The 11,216-nt window shown below is 32.7% G+C and overlaps 1 non-coding gene across 1 annotated transcript; it reads left to right on the forward strand.

The window, feature by feature from the left end:
• Positions 1–2,447: 2,447 nt before the first annotated feature.
• On the forward strand, positions 2,448–2,554 carry LOC115703312 (small nucleolar RNA R71). Its single transcript, XR_004009087.2, has one exon. It is a non-coding gene; the product is annotated as a small nucleolar RNA R71 (small nucleolar RNA).
• Positions 2,555–11,216: the final 8,662 nt, after the last annotated feature.

Raw genomic sequence — 11,216 nt, forward strand, 5'->3', positions numbered from 1 at the left:
CTCAAGGAGTTCTACTCAGTTTTTAAGAATTTTCCCAACAGGTTTAAGAGCCTAAGGAAATGACACTTTAGGTTGAGCATTTATTGGTGCACTGTCAGGGGAAACTTTTGGATTGAAGTAGTGGTTTTGATGGATGGATCTTCCAAAGTTTTACCACTTCTTGTGTGACAGTCAGTAGTCCCGTGATCCGTAAGGGGAAATACCGGATAAGCTGTATAATCTCACACCGCCTGGGGAAGGTCAAGTGGGATGATTCTAAGACTGTGTAGGTATGGAACTACACAGTTGAATAGAGCTTAAATGGATTGATTGGTACTACCTATATCAACAAGGTGCATCTTGTTTTTCGGTAGCCCATCATGAAAGAACTCCACAGTTAAGCGTGCTTGGCCTGGGGCAATTTCAGGATGGGTGACCTCCTGGGAAGTTTTCCCAGGAAGCGTGCGAGTGAGGAAAAAGCACGTTGAAAACACTCGTGTTGGTCTGTAGGGCCAGTCATCAATCCAAGAAGCAGCCAGAGTGACGTACTCGTGTATAAGAGCCATCATTCCGTGGGTGTAAGGACCCAATGGAGGCTTGAAGCGGGGACGTTACAAATGGTATCAGAGCCTTGACCCAGCCGGAAGTGTGGTCGACGAGGACGTCGGACCCCGTAAGGGGGGGGTGATTGTGACAGTCAGTAGTCCCGTGATCCGTTAGGGGAAATACCGGGTAAGCTGTACAATCTCACACCGCCTGGGGAAGGTCAAGTGGGATGATTCTAAGACTGTGTAGGTATGGTACACAGTTGAATAGAGCTTAAATAGATTGATTGGTACTACCTATATCAATAAGGTGCATCTTGTTTTTCGGTAGCCCATCATGAAATAACTCCACAGTTAAGCGTGCTTGGCCTGGGGCAATTTCAAAATGGGTGACCTCTTGGGAAGTTTTCCCAAGAAGCGTGCGAGTGAGGAAAAAGCACGCTGAAAACACTCGTGTTGGTCTGTAGGGCCAATCATCAATCCAAGAAGCAGCCAGAGTGACGTACTCGTGTATAAGAGCCATCATTCCGTGGGTGTAAGGACCCAATGGAGGCTTGAAGCGGGGACGTTACAAATGGTATCAGAGCCTTGACCCAGCCGGAAGTGTGGTCGACGAGGACGTCAGACCCCGTAAGGGGGGGGTGATTGTGACAGTCAGTAGTCCCGTGATCCGTTAGGGGAAATATTGGGTAAGCTGTACAATCTCACACTGCCTGGGGAAGGTCAAGTGGGATGAATCTAAGACTGTGTAGGTATGGGACTACACAGTTGAATAGATCTTAAATGGATTGATTGGTACTACCTATATCAACAAGGTGCATCTTGTTTTTTCGGTAGCCCATCACGAAAGAACTCCACAGTTAAGCGTGCTTGGCCTGGGGAAATTTCAGGATGGGTGACCTCCTGGGAAGTTTTCCCAGGAAGCCTGCGAGTGAGGACAAAGCACGCTGAAAATACTCGTGTTGGTCTGTAGGGCCAGTCGTCAGTCCATGAAGCGGCCAGAATGACGCACTCGTGTATAAGAGCCATTCATTCCGTGGGTGTAAGGACCCAATGGAGACTTGAAGCGGGGACGTTACATCTTGTTGTGATGGTGTTAACCCCTTTAACAATGGGATCATTAGAGGTGGAGGATTCAGCCATTGTTGCCCTTGTGCATTTAATTGAGGCTGGGAAGGATGTTTTCCTTTCTCAGAAATAGCCAAGGATGCGGTCAATTTCGAAAATTGAGTTTTCATTTCTTGTACATCTTCCTTTAATTGGCAATTCATTTTATAATGGTCCTCGATGAATGCATGAATGGTACTTTCAAGAGAATTGTTTTTTAGCATTGTATTGAGGCATAGGATATGCCTTTGGAGGTTGAGCTTAATTCTCATTTCTCCATTGTCCTCCAGATGTTTGAGCTTGGTTGGAACTATCTCTTCAGCTGAAATTTAGGTGGTTGCTCCATCTGAAGTTCTACGTATGGCTGAATGGCTTGTTATATTGCCCTAAGGCATTACATTGCTCCTCATGAACCCCCTCATTTCATTGTAAACTAAGCAGTCCTTAGCTAAATGCTCATTTTCTCCACAAACAAAATAAGGTTCAAGTGGTCTTGTTTGTGCTTGGGCATCCATGCGCCCTTTTTGGCCATCTTTAGTTGTAAGGATTTTAATTTTCTTTTTTAAAGCTTTGACTTGGGCCTTTAAGTTGTCCTTTTCCCGAAGTTGGTAAATCTCCGCTGGTCGATTTCTATTGGTGCTTTCAGCTACACTTGGACTAGTCCATGTCTGAGATTTTTCAACAAGCTCAATGAGAAACTCAAGAGCTTCTTTGATTTCCTTTTGATGGAACTCCCTGTTGCACATCATTTCTACGAACTGGCGCTCACGACTTGTGAGGCCTTTGTAGAAGTAGGTGACGATGTGCCAACTCTCGTACTCGTGATGTGGACACTGACTTAAGAGTTCTTTAAATCTCTCCCAGACTTCATAAAATGTTTCATTGTCTTTTGGAAAAATATTGAGATTTGTCTTTTCAAACTACTGGTCTTATTGATAGAGAAATATTTTACGAAGAATGTTTTGGTCATTTCATCCTATGTTCCGATAGACTTAGATCTCAAATAATACAACCAACTTTTAGCTTTATCCTTCAAGGAAAAGGGGAAAAACTTTAAGCGTGCATCATCATTGATGGTTGCTCGATCAAAAAAAGTGTTAAAAACTTACTCAAATCCCTAATATGCACATATAGATTTTCATTTTTTATTCCATGAATAGTTGGCAAAACCTGAATAATATCGCGTTTGACACCGAGACTTGGCATATTAGGTGGAAATATAAAGCATGATGGTATGGAAGTTTGGTTGGGGTGAAGGTAATCATTAAGTATTCTCTGTTGTGTTTCATTATTATTATTCATTGCAAAAGGATTACCGATTATCGTGTGAATGGGGGAAGGAGTAGTAGATGGATTGAAAGAAGTTTCACCAAAAGTAGTTTCATAGGAAGAAGAGTTACTCATCCACTTTTGTTTGCTTTTTTTTTTTTAGAATAATTAGTATTTTTTTCCCCTGAACTTTTGGCACTACCTAATTTTGCCCCCTAAAATATACGACTTGTTAAAAATTCTTTCTAAAAATATAACAGTTACATAATTATGCCCCTTCTATTAGGTTCTGTTTCTTTTACCGTTAAAAATTAGTATTTTTACCCCCTCAACTTTGATCAATACAAAAAATTTTCTCCTTTTATTAACAAAAATTAATTTTAAAAATTATAATATTCTATTTTTTAAAATAATTATAATATTCTATTAATTCAAAATAAAATTATTAAAAAATTAAATAAAAATATTAAATTAATTAAAAAATATTAATTTTAGTTAAAAAAATTAAATTATGACTAAAAAATATTTGCAAACTTTATTTTATTTATAAACACGTATCTTAAAAAATCAAATTAAAATTATTGAGATTCTAATAAATAATTTAATTAAACTAAGATTTTTTGAAGAAACAATCAAACTTATTTATATTTATAAATTTATACCTTAATAAATAAAAAATAATAATTAAAAATTCAATAAAAATATAAAATTATTTTGAAAAAAAATTGTAAATTAAACTAAAAAAAATATTATGTTTACTTAAACAAATCTACATTTTTTAATAAAAACAAAATATACTCAAGTTTATTCCTATAAAATTTAGTTTTTACAAAAATTAAATTTTAATATATTTTTTCAATATCTAAATGAAATTTCTATTAATTTCTTTTTTATATCTCTTAATTAGTTTTAAAATTTTAATTTATTTATTATTTTTTTTAACCATTCAAAATGGTTTTTTTCTTAAGATCTAAATTAATATTTTAAGATATACTAAAAAAAAATATTGAATCTTTTTCATTTTTATTTTTAGGGGCTCCGATTTGATAGTTATCAAAGTTTAGGAGGTAAAGTTGCTAATTGACAAAGACACTTCATCATTTAAATAGAATAATGGGATGAAACCTAACATAAGGACTAAATTTCTATAAATGTAAAAGTTCAGGGGGATTCTTAACAAACCGTATAATTTATTGGCCAAAATCAGTATTGTCGAAAGTTCAGGGGGTAAAATTGCTAATTATTCTTTTTTTCTTAATATAATTTTTTTTGGTTCAACTTCCCAGGTTACTTTGGAGGTTTTAGAATGGTCCTTCACAACTTACTAGAACTCTCTGGGGTTACCAAGAATGTGTGAGGGGTTTACCAACTTTTTCGACCAAAAACCTTTCTAAGAAGGAATGAGCTGTTTATTTTTGATAGAAAAATATTGTTTTTGTTATAGTAAAGAGAAAAAATGCAATATTACAATGATTAACACAAAAATATTCCCAGGCCAATTGGAAATGTCCAAGGTATCGCTTCGTCCCAATCTTGCCTAGACAGAACCGAAGTTTCTAGGTAAGGTGGAGGATACACTAACACAAACCTTATTTTAAAACCTTAAGCAGCTGAATCATCAGTATTTTGCTGATATTCCTGCTGCTCATGTTAAGGCCAAAATGGAGCTTGATGATTGTCAAAAGGAGCTACATAAGTGTCCATTGAATGCTGAGTTACAGGTTCGGGAAGCTGCTGCTAGGACTGAATTTGCTACCATTCAAGCTGCTTATCTTTCTTTTCTCCAACAAAAAGCAAAGATTTTATGGCTCAAAGATGGGGACTCCAATTCAGCTTTTTACCACAATAGTATTCGTGCTAGGAGAAGTCAAAATCAAATTCTTTCTATCATGGATTCTAATGGGGTAAGAGTTGATAATCCTCATCAAATTTCTACTTTGTTCTTAGAGTACTATAATCAGATTTTGGGAAGCAAAATGGTGAATAGGAAATCGGTTTTGGAAGGAGTTATGAGGCAAGGTCCGATTTTGTCTAGCCAGCAAGCCGATATGCTAGTTATGCATTACTCAAGAGAGGAAGTCAAGCAAGCAATCTTCGATATTCCTGGAAATAAAGCCCCAGGCCCTGATGGATATTGTAGCTTTTTCTTCCAGGATAACTGGGAGGTGGTGGGAGAAGATGTTTTTGAAGCCATCACCTCTTTCCTGCATTCTGGGAAACTCCTTAGAGAGGTAAATAATACGGTTTTGACTCTAGTGCCTAAAAGTAAGTGTCCAAATTCTGTTGGGGATTATAGGCCAATAGCTTGTTGTAATGTGTTGTATAAAGCTGCTACCAAGTTGATTTGCTCACGGCTGAAATTGGTATTACCGGATTTGATTTCACAGAATCAGAGTGGTTTTGTGCAGGGGAGGTTTATTGGGCACAATATTATGGTCTGTCAGGACTTAATTAGGCACTATGGAAGGAAAACCTCTAAGGCGAATTGTATGATCAAGCTAGACTTACAAAAAGCTTACGATACAGTTGAATGAGACTTTATTGAAGAGATGCTTGTGGCTTTCAAGTTTCCAGCTAGCTTTGTTGATCTCATTATGGTGTGTGTCCGGACTCCAAAGTTCTCCTTGATGTTTAATGGCTCTTTACATGGATACTTTGATTCAAAAAGGGGGCTACGACAAGGTGATCCAATGTCTCCTCTGTTGTTTGTTTTGGGAATGGAATACCTATCTAGAATTATGAGGAAAGTTGGGCTCAAACAGGATTTTAAGTTTCATGAGAGATGTGGAGAATTGCAGCTCAATCACCTCAGCTTTGCAGATGATGTCTTGTTATTCTGTAATGGAGATTACAAGAGTATATACCTCATGCTACAAGGTCTTGAGCTATTCTCGCAAACTTCAGGTTTGAAACCGAATCCTTCTAAAACAGTTGTCTATTGTAATAACATGTGTGATGTGGATGTTCAAAGGATTTTAGATGCTTCTGGCTTCTCTCAACAAGAAGTCCCTTTCAAATACTTGGGTGTTCCTATTTGTCCAAAAAAGCTATCTGCTAAGCAATGTGATCTTTTAGTTGAAAAAATGATTGGCCGAATTAGAACTTGGAGTTCTAGAAATCTTTCCTTTGCAGGTAGAACTGTGCTTATCAACTCTGTGTTAATGGCTATCCACTCTTACTGGAGTCAAATAATGGTTCTTCCCAAGATCATTATTAAGGAGATTGAGGCTATTTGTAGAGGCTTCCTTTGGAGTGGGACTCATCAATTAAAGGGAGTGGCTGCGGTTGCTTGGAGTAAGGTTTGTCACTCTAAATCAGTAGGTGGTTTGGGCTTGAAATCTGTTGGGGATTGGAACATTGCAGCCATGTTTAAATATGTTTGGGCAGTGGAAAATAAAGAGGACAATCTATGGGTGAAATGGGTTCATTGTGTCTATATTAAGGGGGCTGATTGGTGGCAATACAATGCTAGTGCAAATGATAGTTGGTATTGGAGGAAACTAGTTGCAATTAAGGGTAAAGTCTTGGAGCTTTTTGATGCCAAGGAAAGAGAAGATTGCTGTAATAGGTACACAATAGCAACTGGTTATCATAAACTTGTGCCTGCAGGTGAGAAGAAACAATGGTCAACAGTGGTTTGGAGCCGTCTTAATTGCCCCAAGCATAGCTTCATCCTTTGGCTAACCATTCTGCAGAGATTGAAGACTAAAGACCGAGTAAAGAGCTACAATCCTCACATTGATTCTGGATGTGTGTTGTGTAATAACAGTGAAGAAGAGAGTGTAGAACATCTCTTTTTTGCTTGCTCTTTTACTAGAGAGTGTTTTGAGTTGGTCAAGCAATGGTTGGGCTGGCGGACAAGTGCCAAAACAGTGGATAGAATTGTGATTTGGCTTGGTAAAACTAAGTGCAGCAAGTTCAAAAGAGCAGTTTTTGCTGCATTAATTTACCAAGTTTGGTGCTGCCGTAATGGGAAACTGTGGGAAGGTAAAGAGGGCTCTTGTAATGTGATTTTTCAGCAAGTCCAAAGTGTAACAAAGAGTAGAATAACTTGTATATGGCCAAAGAAAGTGTCCAATATGGATAAAATCTGGTTTGATTCCTTGTAAATGGTGTTGTAAATAGTTTGATTGAGATCCTCTTGTTTTTTTTATGAGGGTACTCTTTGAATGTACAGGTATTGTTTTGTGGTAATGAAATAAGCTTATTCATCAAACAAAAAAAAAACCTTATTTTAAAACTAATCTTTCTAGAAAGAACAATCTTGGTTTGTGTCTTTTACAATATTACACACTTGTACCAAATACTCAGCGTTTATTGAAAGAAATTTTAGAACCTACTTTTTTTTTTATTGTATTTTATGATTTTTTTAGAGGACTTAAATTCTAAGAGTACTAAGGAAAAGACAAATAAAATTTTAATAAAGAAATAAAATAATAACTAAATGATAATAAACAATCACACTAAACAAAAATTAAAGTGAAGAAAAAAAAAATTAAAGAAAGTACACTTTTTTTTCAAGAATTTTTTTTTTGTATATTTTTTTTTTCAAGAAATCATTTCTAATAAGGAAGATCGGATAAAACTGCAATCTTAAAGCATACTTTGAATTCTTGGTAATTTTTTTCTCTTCACAAATATTTACACAACATATGACAATATTCACAAAAAAAAAATGTAACAAAAAAAGTTACTAACCTCTTGATTGTAGATTTCACTAAGCTTTCGAAAAAATAATTCTCCGGCAACAGTGCCAAAATTTATTTAACGCCCAAATGTGACTTCCACTAGCGGTGATCGTGGTATAGATCGGACGGTCGATTCTATAGGGAGGTGATTATGGACAAAAATATTAGTAGAATATCAAAAACAAAAGGTTAATAATAAGTGACAAAAGTAACTAAATGAGTTTGAGATTTTTATTTTGAGGATATATACAAGAAAGCAATAAAATGTGTAATCAATATTAAAAGAGAGAAAGACTCCAAGAATTATCCATATACTTGTTTGGCTAGTTGTACCTTTGATTCAAAAAATTGACATAAATAATGTAACATTAAAGTTCATTATATTTTGAGTATACAAGTTCTTACAAATAAAAGATATGATTTAATCTTATGTAGAACCTAGAAATAATGCAATAAAAGATTAAACACGGATCTAAACATCAATATTATTTTTACTAAATAGTAACACATAGAAAGAGCGTGACAAATCCTATATATTTTTAGTAAAAACAATGACAAAAAGATAGAGATTAAGATGGTGGTGATAGTGAAAGAAATAAACATTAATATCACTTTTATTAATTTTTAGACACATATGGAGAGCATGGCTAAACTTATATATCACTTAACAAAAAGTAATAAAAATGAACATAAAAGATAAAGGGATTATTTCACAAATACACAAAAACAACAAAAAAAAAAATTACAAAATTACGGTTTTACGAACTTTTAAATATTTTTACGATTTTTTTGATTTTATTTGCAGAAAATACGGTCTTTTTATGTTGTACTCTTGTTAATTTGTTGTTAATTTTTTGTTATTTATATGTTATTTTTTGTTGTTATTTAGATGTTATTTTCATATTACTTTTATATAGTTTTCTTGTAGTTTTCGTGTTATTTCTATGAAAAACTGTAAAAATGTAAAAAAAAAAATTCTTTAAACATAAAAATGTAATTCTTTACAAAAAATTGTGCCTTATGTAATTATCCCAAAGATAAAAGATAGAAATGAGCAATATTATAATTACTATAATCACTAAATAAAATATATAGAAAGAACATGACAAAGTCTATATATATTTAGTATATAATAGCAGTAGAACCTCTATCCAAGAATACACTTGGAACTAAGCAAATTATATTCTAATTGAGAGAATATAACTAAATAGACTTACACTTGAAAAAAAATTGAAATATCAAAAAATATCAATGTAACAACAATGACATTAAACAATCCTTAATATTATATTAATAGAAATGTTTTTGAGTAAATATAATATTTTATACATGTATTACAATTTGGAATAAAATTACTAATTCTACATAAATAATTTTATAAAATATATGTATATATTTTATTAAGATGTAATTATTCTTATATGGAGGTATACTTTGTTAATACGGGACTTAGAAATTGTATAACTAATTATAATTTAGAGGTTATTCTTATTTATAATAGGTTTTTTTACACAAAATGACAAATTTGACCAATTATTTACATTTTTAATGCCACATGTCATTTTTTACTTCTATACAATTTAACTTTTTCATTTATACCTTTTTAAGTTTTGTTAATTACAATTATACGAAATCTCTTTTTTCTCTATCTTTTACTTCATCATCCCTATCTTCAATTGCAGAAAACTCATCTCCAGATCCCTTGCTGTCAATAAGATCGACCTCCTCCTCCTCCTCATCCCTCAATGGCCGCACAAAGTCCATCTCCCTCCCCATATCGTTCATCTCCATTCTCATTCACTTCTATGAATTTGTAAGTTTTTTTTTTGTTTAATTTTCATAAATATATTATTAATTTTGAATGTTATTTTAGTTTTTTTTTTTGTACATTAATTGATGGTTGCAAACTTTTTTCTGTAAATATATTATATTGGTGTTTGGATTTTTTTTTTCTTTTGTATGTGTGTGTGTATATATATATATTTAAATGTATATAAAAATACACATGCTATGTGTTTGATGAAATGTCCAAAAGAATTAAGTTTTCACTAGCCTAAAGAAAGATGACATATTCAATTGTATTTTTTTTTTTTTAAGTTGAGCTTTATCGTAGTTCTGGCATTATTTTTTATTCATTTTGATTTTATGATTTAGTCAATTTATCTATAGATTTTTAATGATAGTGTTGATATAGCGTTGTGTTACCGTTGTTTATAAGTTGTCTATATGTTATTTTGTAAATGCCTTCACTATTTATGTTGTTGTCCTGCTTTTGCAGTTGAATGCAAAAAAACTTAATTTTTAGTAATGGTGAACTTCAAAGTTGATTAGAATAGACTTGTGTCCATTTTTATTTATTTGTAAGTTGCATTTTTTTTTTAAAAAAAAAATAGATTATTGATTTTGATGTCATTTCAGTTGCAAACTTTATTCTGTAATTTGTTTATATTTTTAGTACATTAAGAAACAACTATTATTATTTTTTAAATTTCTACATCAAGTATTGGTATAATTATATATATATTTTTTAAAAAGGTAATAGTTGTTAGTTGCTTTTTTAAATTGTTAACAACCATTTAGCAACGATATAAAAACATTAAAATAACTGTATATATAATTTAGGAAATTTACAGATTTTGACCACTGAAACTCAACATACAAACAACGTCAAAGCAACATGCTCAAATAACAACGAAATTAAACAACATGTTTACAACTTTCAAACAACGATAAAACAACGAATAATGTTATTACTAAATATAAGTAATTTTTCTTCATATTTATAATATCTTCCTATCAATTTTTCACTTAATTCAAAATCACATAATTCGTGTTCTCGTATTATTTTCAATGTCTTAATATAAGAGATAATATAAGTTTTTATTTTAACATGTAAAACTCTATTTTTTTCACTTGTTGAACAGTTAGTGTAATGTATAACAATGCATAACAATTTTAGAACAACATAAAAACAACTTAATTTTATATAATATTTTAAAGTTGAAATAAGATGTTGCAAACAACTTTAATTGATTTATATGTTATGGTTAAGTTGTTTTCTAGTTGTTTTTGTGTTGTTGTTTAGTTGTTTTGCGTTGAGAAAAAAAGCCCTACATGTAAAATCCACTTTGTCCGAATTCGCCACGTGGCAACCACTGCTGCGTTCTGACGCTACAGTTTGTGAGCGTCAGGCTACTCTGAAGGCTTTGTCCCTCACTTGCGTGTGAGTCTCACTCGCCCACATAGCCACATGTGTGTCACACTTCTCCTTGCGCATCTGGGGGAGTTTTTCTACCGTATTTTTGTAAATAAGAAACTTTGAAAATAGTAAATTTGAAATTAATAAAGAATATAAATGTTTATTTTTGCTTGTAACAGTATAAATGTTTATTTAAAGTAATATTAACCCAAAATAGAAAAAACCCCTTTATAATAGGCCCAAATTGGGACTTGAATTTTTTATAACTAATTAGAGGTTATTCTTGAATAGGGTATTCTTAAATAGAAGTTCTACTGCATATATATAGTAGTATAGATAGATGAAGAATATAAAAATAACAGTAAAAAATGAACTAGCATTACTCAAATAAATTTTATAACAAAAAGTAATCAAAGATACAAAATAATT

The sequence above is a fragment of the Cannabis sativa genome, chromosome X, assembly GCF_029168945.1.
Source record: "Cannabis sativa cultivar Pink pepper isolate KNU-18-1 chromosome X, ASM2916894v1, whole genome shotgun sequence".
Lineage (NCBI taxonomy): Eukaryota > Viridiplantae > Streptophyta > Magnoliopsida > Rosales > Cannabaceae > Cannabis > Cannabis sativa.